We start from the raw sequence: 17736 nt of genomic DNA, 5'->3' as shown, positions 1-17736 counted from the left end.
CACTTTCTTTACTTTATACAAGCTTTTCTGGGACGATTTTGGAAAATTTTCCTTCACAAAAGTTATTGACAACTTCTTTTTTATATAACATATATAAATTTGGGAATTTTTCGAGGTGATTTGGATTCTGGATAGAGCTTAATTTGAGAAACAAGAATTCTGCTCCAGTGAACTGTTTTTAGTCTGTCTTTGAGTTACTAAAAATGGTGTTTACAGAAAGATTCCGATTTTGTGTTCTTCATGAGAAATGTTTGTTAAGGCCTTGTTTATGACATATTCAAATTTGAGAATTTTTGGAGTTCATTTACTATGTTTTCAAGTCCGATTTCGTGAACAGTGCAAAGCTGTCCGGTTTTGTCAGATTTCAAAGATTCATCAATTTCTATATGAGAACGTTGGAATTTCGACTTGATGTCTTCTGGTGATTTAATTTACACATTATGATCTTTCAAATGAGCCATGTTATGCTTTGATTAGAGGTCGGCCCAGGGGGAAATCGAGAGAGAGAAAAGAGAGAAGCAAGCTTGGAATTGGATGATTCTAGAGAAGTCAAAACTTGAAGCCCAAGTTTGGAAATGAATGGCCAAGAATGAAGCTTGTTCAAGAAGCCTAATTAATGACCTTAGACTTTGGAGGCCTCTTCATCATGACATGCCATTAAAGAAGATAAGCTGAGTTGTCCCTTACATTTAATGCCTCGGACACCAATCATTGCTAGAACCAAGAGGAGAGTCGGCCAAGGAAAATGGTAGCCGAGAGAGAGAGAGAGAGAGAAGCTGAGAGGGAGAGATAGAGAAAGAGGGCCAATAATGGTATGGATAAGCTTGGCCCTTCATCATTATCTTTTGGCCTTAGTCATTAAGAGCATTTAATGCATTCCATCATAACTTTTGACTTAAGAGGCCCCTCCATTATTGCCTATTCTAGGGTTTTCTAGGGTTTTCCAAGCCTTCTATAAATGGCATGACACCCCCTCTCCTTTCTCACGCCAACTTCTCCATCACCTTCCTCTCCCTTTTATTTCTTGTTTTCTCACGTTTTGGCCCGAGAAGCCCATGCCCAAGAAGTCCCGAACCGGCCCGTGTTTCTACTCGTTTCCACCCAAGAGCCTACGGTTTGGCCTTTGTGTGCCTAGTATCAGTCGGCCAAGCAAGGAGAAAGCAAGAAGAAAGCCCGAAAATCACACCCGAGTCTCGCCCGAGGCCCCGTTTCTCCCGAAATCAAGCTTGTTACGTGCTCAAGCCAAGCCACCAGCCACTTCTTCTTCTAGTCTTTCGTGTTCTAGCGGTTTGTTGAGTAAGTAAACTTCCTAATATCGGGAAAGGAAGTTGTGACACGTTGTGATACGGTTTGCTTAGACCGTTTTTCGGTCGTTTGGTTGGTTGTAGTTGGTTCATTTCTCGCTTTAATCATGTTTCATGTTTGACGTTTGTTTTGGAGATAGAACCGAGACTTGAATGGCAAGGTGCACATGTTATAGCCATGCTTGATGTTCTCTTGTATGAACTTTGCTATTGATCTGCCATCGATGCGGGTGCGGTAAGGGCCGACTTGTGCTAACGGCGATCCCCTCGTCCTCGCTTGATAGTAATAGGTTTACTTGCTGAGTCTCCCCGACTCATCCCCCGTTGTTTCCTTTTTAGGTCCAAAGAATGACGTCTCCCCCGACCCGGTTCGGCAACCCCGTGGAAATGAGAGCCGAAGTGCTCACCGCAATAAATGCCTGAGAAGGCCAAGCCTACCGACGGATCACGACGTATGTGATGGTCGATGAGGGCCTAACGGACTTGGTGCCTCACCCGTACGTAGCATGGCATGGCTACACTGACGGAGAATGGGTTGGAACCCTACGTGGGTTCAATGGACCTTTTGGCGGTGCAGGCAGGCCAGCTCCGGGGCATGCCACGGGTGGGGTGTAGATCGGCCATGCGGACAGGAAGCGGGGAGGAGATGTGGATGGAGTTAGAAGCGAGAAGACGAAGTAGAGGGGATAGGATCACCCAAGTCGAGTTTTGCTATTCATAGTGCGTGTGAAATATGTGCTGTTTGCCATGGCCCGAAGGGCTTGTTAAAACATGTTTGCATGCACTGTAAACATAAGGTTTGCTCATGATGCTGCTTGTCTAAATTCCGCTATTGTTCTGAATGTGATTGTCCCGAAATTATGCTTCCGCTTGTGTGTAAAGAAAGATAACAATGAACAGGACGTCACGTTTATGACCCCGAGGTGGGGGCATTAGAGTCTAATTTGGTATCAGAGTAGGTTCCCCTCCAGTAAGTGCAAGTTCGGTGTTGAGCCTAGAAGAGGCTGTGGAATCCTGAAAGGACCCAATCTAATGAGGGCGGGGAGTGGTCGCCGAGGTAGGACCTGATCAAGGAGCGGCTTTTGGCTATGAAGTGGATGCTGGGGCATGAGGCCTGATCAAGGTGCGGCTTCTAGCAAGAGTGGTCGCCGGGGTTGAAGACCTGAACAAGGTGCGGCTTCTGGCAGGCTTCTAGGATGATGGGTAAGAGAGGAAGAAACCGAACTATGCACTGAATGGGGGAGAACGATTCTGAAATCCAAGCGGAAATAAAGACCTGAAGTGATAAGGTGCGCTGAAGTTGGGGTAGTTAGCTAGGAAACACCCCTACGCATGTGAATGATTGATTGTTGTTGAATAGGTTGTGTGCTAATATTTGTTCGTGACCACTGACCTATTCTTGTGTTGTAGAAAGATCCCTTAGAATACTAATATGAGTGCTCGGAACCCGGCTGTGACCTCAACCTCAAAGGGGAAGTCAAATCAAGACCCCCGAATAGATGGAATTCTGCAGGCTCTAGCGATCGTGGGAGAACTGTTGGGACAGCAGGCCCAACAATGAATGCCTAATGCTGAGAATGTGGCAGCAAATGGAAATGGTGGCCGTACGATGCACGGATTGGTCGAGCAATTCCTGAAGCTCTAACCCCCAAAGTTTATCGGAACTGGAGATCCCGAAGAAGCGGAATCCTGGATCGATGAACTCCAGAAGGCATTTGAGCTTTTGAGATGTTCTGAGGAAGAGAAAGTTACCTTAGCAGCCTATCAACTGCAAGGTAATGCCAGCTATTGGTGGAAAGCGACCAAGGAAATCGTGTTCCTAGAAAATGCTGCTATCAACTGGAATGCTTTCGTTGAAGCATTCAATGAAAAGTATTTTTCCGAATGTGCTCGTGACTGAAAGATGAAGGAATTCTTGCAACTTCAGCAGAACAACATGACGGTGGATCAGTATGAAGCAAGGTTCGCTCAATTGTCGAGGTACGCCCTTAAATTTATTGAAGATCCAGTGGAAAGGGCAAAAAGATTCCGAGATGGTTTGAACCCAGACATCCGGAGTCAGTTGGTGCTGCTGAACCTCAAGGATTACAACGAGCTGTATGAACGAGCCCAGCTAGTGGAGAAAGAGTCCCTGGAACGAGCTGCTACTGCGACTAACCAAGGAAAGCCCTATCATCCGGTTTCTCAATCCAACTAGCATCATGACAAGAGACCGATGTCGGGAGAAAACCGTTTCTCCACTCCCAACAAGAAGATCACAAATCATAAGCCAATTTCCACTACAGGCGATGCATGCCATACTTGCAGAAGGTTTTATGGAAATGCTTCGTGTCCAAAACAAACGGGAGCATGTTTCGGTTGTGGTCAACAAGGCCACCGTATAAAGGACTGCCCGCAACGACAGCAAGTGAAGCAGTCACAATAACCACAGGTGATGCAACAAAACGGAGTTCCACCACATGATAATCGTCCTCCAGCTCAAGGAAGGATTTATGCAATTACTCAAGAGGAAGCGGAAAACTCCAAGAATGTTATTACGGAGACTTGATAAATCGGGTGACTGGAACTGTACTTGTGCTATTTTATCATAGTATTTATGTACGACATTTCAATATACCCGAAAGATCCAAGCAAGTATAAGAAATATTTAAGGATGGTAAAAGATAAATCAGAGTGGCACAGCGAAAGCGTGAGAAAGTCACAGTTAGAAGACTTTTCCATAAAGAAATTTTTCGACGTTTTCCGAAAAAGCTAAACAGGGTTACCTTCAGAAAGGAAGGTAGAATCCAACTGTAATAACAGTTATCAGCAAAGCATCAAGATGGCACCATCCGAGGCATTATATGGTCGAGCTTGCAGAACTCCAGTATGTTGGAACGAGGTCGCGAAAAGAAGATCACGGGTTCAGAGCTAGTCGAACTCACCATAGATGCTGTCCAGATAAGTAGAGAAAGACTTAGGACGGCACAAGTCGGTAAAAGAGTTAGGCTGACAAGCGCCAGAAACCGCTTAAGTTTTAGGTAGGCGACCATGTCTTTTTGAGGGTGTCACTAATGAGGGGTGTGTCACACTTTGGAAGGAAAGGTAAGTTAAATTCCAGGTACGTTTTAAATTTCGAGGACGAAATTCTTTTAGAGGGAGAGAATTGTAACATTCTCAATTTCAGTCCCTGGGAAATGGCTATGGTTTAAATTTGGTGGTTTTTCAAATGGAACCAATTTTTACTCTTGTTTTGGAAAACCCAATTTCGGATCCTTTGTACCCCTTCGTTTTGTTATTTTTTTTGAGACTTTTGTGATCCTAATTTCCAAACACTTCCTTCTTGAAAGTTTCTCCAAACATCTTGAAGTTTTACATACTTTAATTGCAAAATTTTTAGACTTTATATGAGTAGTACGACAGCCTCATTTCCGGATCGTGTAAAACTGCCCAGAATGGGTATTTCGGTGATGTTCACACTTTCTTTATTTTATACAAGCTTTTCTGGGACGATTTTGGAAAATTTTCCTTCACAAATTTCCTTCACAAAAGTTGTTGACAACTTATTTTTCTATAACATATATAAATTTTGGAATTTTTAGAGGTGATTTTGATTCTGGACAGAGCTTAATTTGAGAAACAAGAATTCTGCTCCAGTGAACTGTTTTTAGTCTGTCTTTGAGCTACTAAAAATGATGTTTACAGAAAGATTACGATTTTGTGTTCTTCATGAGAAATGTTTGCTAAGGCCTTGTTTATGACATATTCAAATTTGAGAATTTTTGGAGTTCATTTACTATGTTTTCAAGTCCGATTTCGTGAACAGTGCAAAGCTGTCCGGTTTTGTCAGATTTCAAAGATTCATCAATTTCTATATGAGAACGTTGGAATTTCGACTTGATGTCTTCTGCTGATTTAATTTACACGTTATGATCTTTCAAATGAGACATGTTATGCTTTGATTAGAGGTCGGCCTAGGGGGAAACCGAGAGAGAGAAAAGAGAGAAGCAAGCTTGGAATTGGATGATTCTAGAGAAGTCAAAACTTGAAGCCTAAGTTTGGAAATGAATGGCCAAGAATGAAGCTTGTTCAAGAAGCCTAATTAATGACCTTAGACTTTGGAGGCCTCTTCATCATGACATGCCATTAATGAAGATAAACTGAGTTGTCCCTTACATTTAATGACTTGGACACCAATTATTGCTAGAACCAAGAGGAGAGTCGGCCAAGGAAAATGGTAGCCGAGAGAAAGAGAGAGAGAAGCCGAGAGGGAGAGATAGAGAGAGAGGGCCAATAATGGCATGGATAAGCTTGGCCCTTCATCATTATCTTTTGGCCTTAGTCATTAAGAGCATTTAATGCATGCCATCATAACTTTTGACTTAAGAAGCCCCTCCATTATTGCTTATTTTAGGGTTTTTTAGGGTTTTCCAAGCCTTCTATAAATGGCATGACACCCCCTCTCCTTTCTCACGCCAACTTCTCCATCACCTTCCTCTCCCTTTTATTTCTTGTTTTCTCACGTTTTGGCCCGAGAAGCTTACGCCAAAGAAGTCCCGAACCGGCCCGTGTTTCTACTCGGTTCCACCCAAGAGCCCACGGTTTGGCCTTTGTGTGCCTAGTATTGGTCGGCCAAGCAAGGAGAAAGCAAGAAGAAAGCCCGAAAATCACACCCGAGTCTCGCCCGAGGCCCCGTTTCTCCCGAAATCAAGCTTGTTCAGTGCTCAAGCCAAGCCACCAGCCACTTCTTCTTCTAGTCTTTCGTGTTCTAGCGGCTTGTTGAGTAAGTAAACTTCCTAATATCGGGAAAGGAAGTTGTGACACGTTGTGATACGGTTTGCTTAGACCGTTTTTCGGTTGTTTGGTTGGTTGTAGTTGGTTCATTTCTCGCTTTAATCATGTTTCGTGTTTGACGTTTGTTTTGGAGATAGAACCGAGACTTGAATGGCAAGGTGCACATGTTATAGCCATGCTTGATGTTCTCTTCTATGAACTTTGCTATTGATCTGCTATCGATGCGAGTGCGGTAAGGGCCGACTTGTGCTAACGGCGATCCCCTCGTCCTCGCTTGATATTAGTAGGTTTACTTGCTGAGTCTCCTCGACTCATCCCCTGTTGTTTCCTTTTCAGGTCCGAAGAATGGCGTCTCCCCTGACCCGGTTCGGCAACCCCGTAGAAATGAGAGGCGAAGTGCTCACCGTGATAAATGCCCGAGAAGGCCGAGCCTACCGCCGGATCATGACATATGTGATGGTCGATGAGGGCCTAACGGACTTGGTGCCTCACCCGTATGTAGCATGGCAAGGCTACACTGACGGAGAATGGGTTGGACCCCTACGTGGGTTCAATAGACCTTTTAGCAGTATAGGCAGGCCAGCTCCGGGGCATGCCATGGGTGGGGTGTAGATCGGCCAGGACGAGAAGCGGGGAGGAGATGTGGATGGAGTTAGAAGCGAGAAGACGAAGTAGAGGGGATAAGATCACCCAAGCCGAGTTTTGCTATTCATAGTGCGTGTGAAATATGTGCTGTTTGCCATGGCCCGAAGAGCTTGTTAAAACATGTTTGCATGCACTGTAAACATAAGGTTTGCTCATGATGCTGCTTGTCTAAATTCTGCTGTTGTTCTGAATGTGATTGTCCCGAAATTATGCTTCCGCTTGTGTGTAAAGAAAGATAATAATGAACGGGATGTCACGTTTATGACCCCGAGGTGGGGGCGTTAGACACTGTTAGCCCAATTAGAAGGTGTCTCTCTTAGGCCCATTGTCCACGGGTAGCTAGCCAAGTCACAGACTGGATCGCCAAGATCCACCGTGAAGGGACGTCCCCTCCAATTGGATGTCTGGACCACGCCCAACCTCTTTGGGATTTATTATGTATTAACTCTTGTAAGCTTTGCTCATTCGGTACTCTGCTTTTAAATGAATGAAATGGCATTTGTGTGACAAGAAAAGATGGGGGTGCTCACCAAGCATTGGCTTGGTTTAGCTCTATCCAGCCTCAGGGATAATATATACTGAGCTCATTTGAGTGTCATAACATTTTGTTTGACTCACTTGAGTACCACAAATTTGAAAAATCGACTTGTAGCCAGAAAAACTGACGTCCATTAATTTGTAATACATTGTAAAAAATCGACCACTTGAGTGCCATCGGTGATTTGTTTTGCTGGAAAAGCTGACATGACATTAATTTATAAAACATCGTTCAACTTGGCGTGTCGGAAAGTTGAAGTAAGTGCTTGAGAAGGCAAACGAGGTCATTTCTGCATATGGTGTTAAAGGACAACAAAAGTTTCAATAACTTTATGAATGATCGTTTTGGTGCCATAAATTTTTAAAAATGAGCACTTGGGATCATCAATTTTTTAAAAGTGATCACTTAAGTTTCTCAACTTTTTAAAAAGTAAGTTGCTGATTTCATTTTCTTAAATATATCCTGTAATATAGTTTAATCAAGATTCCATAGGTCTCTCTCATTCTTTGTCATCTTGTAACAACATATAAGAAGCATTATTCCACAACCTAGGCATCAGCAAAAGATAAACCTTGCACTAGAAAAATAATGAGTTCTTACATAAATAGCACGGCAACGTTCTTAACATTCAGACCGAACAATATTCATGCTAAACACATCACCTGCCAAAATGAAGCAAAAACATCCAACACTTGACAACAAAAACCTAAAACAAACATGGCCACCTAACAACAAAAACATAAATAGAGATAGACGTTTCTATCATGTCCTCCAATCAGTCAAGTGAATAACCTTCTCCTTCTCACTTCCTCTTTTTCAATAGACTCTTGACTTGATTCATGATCTTTACGCTCTTCCTAACTGGAATTGTAGGCACATCTTCAGTGTTCCTTTTCCTATTGTTTTATCTTTTGGAGTAGCCATTCTTTTGCTTGGAGATTCATGTCTTTTGGTGTTTGATCTTGGCACTGTGTGACAGTAGACTCAGATTAATGTAGAGTGACATTTTTAGGAGCATTTGATTGAGATGGATCTGCTATTCGGGTCTTTTATAGTGCCTATTATTGACACTCGATTTTTAACCGACACGTCATGCAAAGTTGAAAACTTAATATTAGGATTTCTGATCATGCTAGAGCCTATTTCTCAATCAAAAAGAGTTATTTAACACTTTTGCTTGCATTAGCCGTTCATTTCCTTTTCATTTACATGTTAATCTCAAAAAGTCAAAACTTTGACCGAAAAGTCAACCCTAGGTCAAAATTTGGTTTTTTGCACAAAAAATTTCAAAATAGTGTCAATTTCACTTTTGCATTACCAATTTTTTTTTAAAAAAAATCAATGTTTGACCCATTAAGTGACATTTTAGTAACCAATTACTAAAATGTTGACTTTTGGTCAACATTTTGTCAAAAAAAATTCAAAAAATTAAAAACCCCAAATTAACCTCTTTTCACTTCAATTTTACTTTAGTATTGTCAATTTCACAAAAATCGGTTTTGAACTAACTTTTCCCCATTTAGTGGATTTTGGATTAAAATCAGCCAAAAATGAAATTACTTCATTTCTAATCATTTTTTTATGAGAGTTTCCTTCCAAACATTTGATATAGAGATCATTTCACATTCAATTTTCAAGCCAATTTAAGAATTTAAAACCAAAGGTAAAAACTCCCAATTTGAGTCATAATTACTGCATCTGATCGGTTCTTTATGAATTGCGCAAATACATCGTGAATGGGTCCATTTTCTTATATGCAACTCAAATCCAATATCAATTTTGACAAATTCACTCAAATTTGATTCAATTTGACCAATTTGATTAACCAAATACATGCAAAATCATGTTAACTTCGTCCAATTGATGCAATTAAATTTAACACATTTCAATTTGGGGGTTAATTTGATAAATAGAGGTTCGATTTGACGATTAAACTTCAATTTCCTTTTAGGTTTTAATTCAAGTCATCATGTGAAAGTCAATTTGTGCACATTGGAGTGTCTTAAACCCATTTAATTGAATCAATCGAGTGCTTTTCAAATCAATTGAGTTTAATTGTAATCAATTTTGTCAATTAGGAAGAAAAATTGCATCAATTGAATGAAATCCCCAATTTGTGTGAGGCAAATCAACTGAGATGAAATTGACATTACCCGTGATGTAATTGGAACAAATTAATTCAATTGAGATGTTAATAATGTGTTTAATTAAGTTAAATTGAATGGATTTGAGTTGTAATCTTCCAATTTGGCTCATTTCTTTGAAAATTCATAAAAAAATTCTTTGCAATTAGGTCCTCCAGAGAGCAAATTGAACCAAATTATATAAAATCTTGGCTAGGGAACTAACCGAACCGGCCCAAATCGATTTGAACTTGATTTGAACTTGTCAGACCGGTCAGACCGATGAGAATGGCGGAACGGCCATTCCCGGCCATCTTCGGCTAGCCAAGTCCTTGGCTGGCTAGCTCACTCCTCATGTACAAAATTACACATTGCCCCCTTTGTGAAATTACAAAAATACCCCTAGAGTCTTGTCATCAAATTTAGTCCAATTAGAGCATTTTTTCGAGGGAAAATACCACAAAAAACTCTAAACTATGCCACTTGTGACAAATTTACCTCGAACTTTTTTTTGTGACACGAAAAACCCCAAACTATGCCACTTTGTGACAAATTTACCCTGAACTTTTTTTTGTGATATGAAAAACCCCAAAGTATGCCACTTGTGACATATTTACCCCACAATACTTTGGCCCATGGGCATTTTCGTCTTTTTCCTTTTTCTATTTTTTTCCTTTTTTTTTTCTTTTCTTCTCTCTTCCCTCAAACAGAAAAAGGAAAAAGACGAAAATGCCCACGGGCCAAAGTATTGTGGGGTAAATGTATCATAAGTAGTATAGTTTGAGGTTTTTCGTGTCACAAAAAAAAGTTCAGGGTAAATTTATCACAAGTGGCATAATTTGGAGTTTTTTGTATCACAAAAAAAAGTTCACGATAAATTTATCACAAGTGGCATAATTTGAAATTTTTGATGGTATTTTCCCTTTTTTCAATGACTAAGCAAATAATCCTAGTCATTCAATATTTTAGATTTTAGCCATCCAATGTGACATGTCATCAATTCAAGTGAATTGAGATGAAACAATGAAATTCCTACTTAATCAAAAGCAAATAATTAGATCCAAGGGCTACAATTCAAATTTAGGGGAGTATATAAGAATTTTTCCCTCCAAAAATAAAGCGGGATTGACCATCTTCAAATTATCAAATTCTCTCTCTCTCTCTTGGCCGGCCGCTTCACCTCATGTCGCCGCCCCTTTGCTGGCCGATTTTTGGCCCTTCAGCCACTTTCCAATAAGCCTCAGCATCCCTCCTTGCTGATCGTAAGCCTCACTTGGTCGGAATTCCGCCGGAGTCACTTGAACAAGCTCAATCTTCTTCCCGGTCTAAAGGACATGCTCATCGCCAGTAAGTTGATTCGGCGGATTCCAGCCACTGTCCGGCGATCGGTGGACCTCTCCTGGCTTCTCTACTCTTGCGATCAGCCTTCTTAACTCGTCCTTGAAGCTGTGGTGGCCGGAACTTCATAAAACAACCACCAAATCTTCCTTAACTTACTTAATCTCTCTTGATTGTTCATTAGAGTTCAATATACTCTAATTTAACTTTTATCTTTACTCTACTTGTTCAGATTTTGGCGAGCTATCTCCGACCATTTTGTGAAGCGCACTTGGTGGCCGAATAGCTCAATTGAGCTCAGCAAGTTCATCAAGCAAGGTTGGTGCTTCAATGAACTTAGCTTAAGATTATGGAGGAAGTTTCATGAGGCTGATAAATCGTGGAGTAATGATGGCCATTGCTACTGATATCTTGTCGTGGTAGGTCATAGAATGATGATAGGATAATATATGTTGTGTGTCAATTGCTTATTGATTGCTTATTTGTTGATTGTTAGCAAGTTCTACAAAATCGTGTTTACTGAGCCAGTTAGCTTTGATTTCTGATTTGAGGTTGAAAATGTAGAAATCTTGAAAGTGTTTAGCTAGAGAATCAAAATAGACATCCTAAGCTTCGATTTGATAGGTAGCTTGTCGAAAATGAACTCCCTTTGTTATGTCAAATTGACTACGAGATATGACGCTAGAATCTGGAAAATATATTCTCTGTTCTGTGATGCATGTTTCTAATTTGACCTTGCTCGGCTCAATGATTTTTATGAATTTTTGTGTTTATAATTTGGAAAAGATTTCTTCATGAAAGTTTCAGAATTTATCTTAATCTTACTAACCTCAACATTTCATAAAATTCTACAATGATTTGGTTAGTACGATTCTTGCTCAAAGAATCGATTTGAATTCTGTGAAAACTGTTTTCTGGCTGACCTTTACTAGTTCCATGATTTTTGTGATTTTCTGTGTTTGTATTTCAAGATGCGTTTTTCATGAAAGTTGTGAGTAAGACTTTAAGCTTTCTGAAAATATCAATTTCATTAAAAGTGAAGCTTGTTTGGTCATTCAAAGAGTTGATCAATGTGCCAATTGGTTTTTGCATTCTAATATGAGAATTTGCTTCTTTGAACGTCCGAACATGTTTTGCAATTTTGGTGAATTTGATGTCCTTTTTCGCTAAAACTCAAAACTAAAAAGTTGTTCATTAGGGTCTTATTTTGTAAAGTGGGAAGTTTGATGACCTAATAGCAATATTTGTGGAGCCAATTTGGCAAAAATCGCGGATAAGGTCAATCTGGCCTTTAAAACATTTTTCAACCGAGTCTTGGGTGAAAATTGAATTACTGAGAAAAATCATGGGGTTTTTAGCAAAAGTTGAAAACACAAAAGTTGTTAAGAACATCTGTTCCTAACTCTTTGTAAAGTTTGACACATTTTTTACCTAATTTGATATTTTTCCTACATATTTTCAAATCATGGATCATAACCGGGTCAAATCTGGGGTGTCAGGTTTTATTTACAATTTTTGGGTAAACCGAGTAAAAATCGGCCGAAATGGTTTGTATGAACTTTTAAGCACACATCTTAAAGTTTCTAATGGTGCTTAACTCGACTTAATTGAACTTCATTTGATAAGCCAACTAATCTAAACAGAATCTGCTTGAAATTTAGACTTTAATTGAATAAGTGATCCTGAAGAGGCTAACTTTCCCTTTGTGATCGATTGAGAAACAAGGCCACTTGTCCTAATTGCATGCTTATTTGTTGCTTATGCATGTGTTCATTAGATGAATGATTAGGTGCGATGTTTTTTCGGCAGGTAGCCTATTGAGGACACTTAGAACCAACTTTAGGGGTTAAATGATATCGACCATCGTTTTGGGAATGTAAATGGTGGCTAATTATCATTAACCATTAATTAATGAATTACAAACACTAGGAATGGGGATGATTGAAATGCATGAAAGGCAAAGGCCAACCCCAAGGCTAATTCATTGCTCAAATGATTGGGTGTTATTGCCTCGCTTGCTTGTTTGCTTGCATTGGAATGTATGAGTCAATAGAAAACTGACACCACCAAGACAGTCCATGGAGGAGGCGGTCAAGGGTCACTAAGTGGTAGGCCAAAGATCGATGTCCAATCCAATCTCATTTTGTATTCCATTCGATACTTGACCATGTCTCAGGTTTTCATTTTCTTTTGTAATAATCATCCAGCAAGTTGCGGGTTTTCCTTTATTGCTCTCAAATTAACTCACCTTTCAATACATTGAGTGTTTACTTTAGGTATTGTTTTTCAACACATTGTTTGTTGACTTCTTTTATAAACTATGATAGGTTTAGTTTAGAACTTAAAATGAAAAATCACAAAAATAAGATGCATGGACACTTAATGGAATAAGACTTTGGCATGAAACTGATAATTCAAGATTGCATGGCCATGTTAAAAAACAAACAACTAAGTTAGTGGTATTGAAAGGGGGAAACATTAACGTAAGCCAGTCCCCATACCTAGACATCTCTGGTTCCTTGGAAATCGAAATGAAATTCTCGCATTTTCCATTGGGTATTATAGCCGACCTCCGACAAAGGCTAGTGGCAACTCCTAAAAAGATATTGAGGTTGATAAAGAACGTAAGAATGATCTCATGTCACGTGAAGTATGTATTGAGAGAAAAACCACGTTTGATATTGATAGACCTTATGGATGAACTTAAAGATAATGCTTTTTGAGCCATCTATTTGAGATGTGCTATTTAGAACATCTCTCGAACAATTACCTCTAAATCTACTCCCGAGGCGGCCCTCGAGGGGTAGGTCGCGACACCTATTTTCAAGTTGCCCTTTATATTCTTTATTTTGGAGCTGCACTTGATTGTCTCTTCTTGGATTGTGCTCGAGTTACCATCGGTTTGTTTATTTGTGCTTGCCCTTGACTTTTTATTCTACTTGCAGCCGATTCTTGACTTGGTCCTCCTTGAAATATTAGCACCATAGACCTTCTCCCAAGCTACAATCATATAACCTTGATTAGTTACTATGTCAATCAAATGACACACATTAAATCGGCATGCCTGTATTCATGCTTGTGAACAACCAATAACCATAATCCCTTAGCCTTTTGTCAATTGTGCCATGTGTTTTTTGTGATGCCAAACTTTGAGAAACATTTTCAGTTGCTCTTCTTATTCTAATATGCAAAATGGTGTAACATAAGTTAATTAACTAAAATTGGCAAGAAGATGACATACAACAATAATGACCACAACAAACAACTTACTTGACCACAACACGAAATTGACTAAGCAATCTTCGATTTTGTCGGTCCGTAGACACAAAATAACAATTGTACCTCACACAACACAGCAAATCCCTTACCTTCTGTCTTTGTCCTTCAAGATTCATCAAAAGCCCTAATTTTTGCCTCCACATTGTAGCCTTTTCTAGTCTCTATCTAGCGAGAAAGAATGACACTGAGCGAGCGAGTGCAAGTAAGAGAAGAGAAGACAAAGTCCTAAATCTTTAGAGAGAGACAGCAAGATGACATACAACATCAATGACCACAAAAAACAGTTTTCTTGACCATAACATGAAATTGACTAAGTAATCGTTGATTTTGTCACTAGTGGACACAAAATAACAAATATACCTCATGTAACACAACAAATCACTTACTGTCACGCCCCGATCCTAGTGAGCACGCGACATCTCGGCTAGGCCGATAAGAATGCGACATCCCAAGACTTGTTGCTGACACAAACGAACGAACTAAAGAGCAGTGCAAGCGGAAGCTATACGAACTCTTCATACAACATACAATCAAACGGGGTAATAAAGAGACATTGAAGCATATCAACAAAACACTTTTATAAACAAAGCGTTAAATACAATTGTACAAAATACAAGCCTTACTAGAGGCCACTAACTAGGCACCATGCACAACAAAAAGGATCGGTGGTTGGTTAGCCTAGCTTCTCTACCAAAAGGGGTACTCCAAAAGACGGGAGAACTATACCTATCTTCAATCCCCATGGTACCCTGGCGGCGTTCCCGGGTCTTCCATATCGTCATAAGGCTCGGGGGTCTGAAATGGTTATAATTCAACAATGAGAATAAATCTCAATAAGTCACTACCTAAGCCTCGCTTAGGCTAACACGTACTGTAGGACAGTTCTAGATAGGCAATTCTGACAATCAACGTGCCACGTCAATCACAGGCGACATTACCTCGCCTTGGCACATACTTAAGCCATGCACATTAGTAAACCACCACAATATAGCAACCACTCAATGGACATCACAACCCGAATCAGGGCAAAAGCATGCATAGCACACTTAATAATCCAGACATGCTCAATAACATTCTCAACATGGCATAGCACAATGCATATCACACTCACAAGATACAGATTATTAGCGGCCCCTCGGGCTCCCTGAACCCGCGTAAAACCTATCAGGCTATAGGGCTTCCGGCATAACCAAGCATCGTCCCACTACGTCGACGACGGCATCGTCCCGCGTCACACACATCAAGATGGCATTCCGTGAGGAGCATCAATCCGGCCTCCACCGCGATTAGCATCCAGTCTCCCGTTGGGCATCCGATAAATCGGGTATCATCTAGCGTAAAATGCATCAAGACGGGTTACAACCCCGCGTAAAATGCCTTAGGGTATTATGTGATCATACGGGTATTCAAGCACTCAAACCCATTTCTCATCTTTCGATTAATCAATTTCTACTCAATTCATGTTCAACTCACAACCAGCCATGCTCCTCACATGCAACAACAATACCGAAAAGCTCCCGAGAGAGAGAACCAAATTGCATAGAATTGGGCTAAAATGGGCAATTGCGTAGTAACCGAAATATTTTCGAAATAAATAGTAATTAAAGTCCAAAAATTATGAATTTTAGATATGTCCAAGAAGACATCTTGATAAACATTTTTCATGAGAACACAAAATCCAGTTCCAACTGGAAATGCCTCGTTTTGTCACTCGAAGTTAGATGGAGAATCAGTACGTCGGGACAGACCGTTCGGCTTTCAAATCCATTTCAATAAGTACTCAAATCTCTTTGGAAAACCTTGAAATTTTATATGTCATAGAAAAAAGTGTTCTTGACAAATTTCATTAAGGAAGTTTGTTGAAAAGAGGTTTGGAAAAATTTATAAAAATTCAGAAAGACAAGCCGGTCAGGTGAACAGTAAATCCGGCAGAATTGAGACGGTCCGAAAGTGGACCTTCGAATGCCCCCAAATGGTCTCGAAAAATTTCATATTTAATATATGACATACTTCAAGATGTTAGGGACAACTTTCATGGAGAACACTTCCTCAAATTGGCCCAAAATGATCTCCACAAAAATAATAAAACAATAGGGCACAACAGCAACCAAATCTGAGAAACAACTCAGCAACAACCCATCATCAATCAAGCTCAACCAGCCACTAAATCAACTATAATCAACCCCTAATCAGCCCCTAAACATGCCATTAGCAATCCATTATCCTAATCAAGGCTTAGGAAGTACTTACAAGAAGTCCTAAGTCAAGCCAAGAAAAAGCCAAGCTAATCCGAGGAGCTGCTCTTCTGACGGCTGGATGGGGGGATCGGTGGTGGCTCCGGTTACGACGGTCCACGGCTGGGGCAAACACAAGCTGGTGGTCACGGTGACGGGTGGTGTTGGCTTCGATGGTGGCTGGTGATGTTCGAAAATGGTGAAGAAAGAGAGGGAAAGAGAGAGGCGTAGCGGTGGGGTGCGGTAGCGGTGTCAGCGGCTGCTCTGGCGGGTCTCGACGACGTCATGGTGGCTAGCAGTGGCTGGAACGGCTGCTGGTCGGGCAAGGTGAGGAGAGAGAGAGAGAGAGAGAGAGAGAGAGAGAGAGAGAGAGAGAGAGAGAGAGAGAGAGAGAGAGAGAGAGAGAGAGAGATGATCACTAACCCCACTCACTCACAAACCCCACTACCAACCCCACTACAAATTCGATGGCCTACAATGCACCCCCTTCTCCAAGCCAAGATTCAATGGCCTATAATTTTTCTCCCACTAATTTCCCAAAAATTACTAATGGTAAACAAAATAATAAAGCAAGATGGGGAGGGGTAGAATGGTCCACAATTTTTGGCCAAGGAGGGAAAGTGCCAAAGTCCAATTTGCCCTTTAACTTTTCAAATGAATTCAAATATCCTCGAGGCTAAAATGGTCTTTTTCCATACCTGGTCCAAATTACACTGTTCCGATAATTCTGAGCGATCTAACAGTTGGCCACGCTTAATGAGACGACATCCGATAAATTTTTGTGAAATCTTGAAAGTTCGACGTCCCATTCCGGATTCTAATTCATGGCTAAAACCAATCATTTGTGAATTCAGTGTATCTCAAACTAACGGGCGGCTTTTAGGAGTTACGCGCATCGATCCGAGGCCGATTCGATATCGAGCCACATCTAAGTTTACTTGAGCCATGGCGACCTCGGTTGTCATGTAATTGCGAGGGTTAATCACTAGTTCCAATTGACAAAATCGTTCTGATTAGGTTTAGGATCATTCGAAATTCATACAATGGTCAAGCTGAATCACCCACGATCCTATTGTATAACATTTGCGAATCGTCCCATAGCCATCCTTGGATTAGTCTATAATGGCTCAAAATATCTCATCGTCAATCCGTATGGTCAAAGTGTTGATCCATGGCTAAATTCTTAGGTCCACGTACTTGATTCCTAACTAGCCATTCCCTACTGGTTAGTCTTCTCGAGAGTGATCAATTCTGAGTGAGATTTAACTAAAGTGCATCGAAGATATAATCATTTCATAAATCCTGAAAATGTGTCAAATTTTAGAATCTCACACTTACCTTTAGTCTTTGTCCTCCAAGATTCGTCGATAGCCATAATTTTTGCCTCGATGCTGTCGCCTTTTCTGGTCTCTATCTAGTGAGAGAGGATGACATTGAGCGACCAAGTGTGTGTAAGAGAAGAGAAGACAAAGCCCTAAATTTGTAGAGAGTGAGAGAGAGCT

Source organism: Syzygium oleosum, unplaced genomic scaffold (genome assembly GCF_021117445.2).
Source record: "Syzygium oleosum isolate NSW1041296 unplaced genomic scaffold, Sole_v2.1 Sole_v2.30, whole genome shotgun sequence".
Taxonomy (NCBI): Eukaryota; Viridiplantae; Streptophyta; class Magnoliopsida; order Myrtales; family Myrtaceae; genus Syzygium; species Syzygium oleosum.
Note: the sequence above shows the minus strand (reverse complement) of the source record.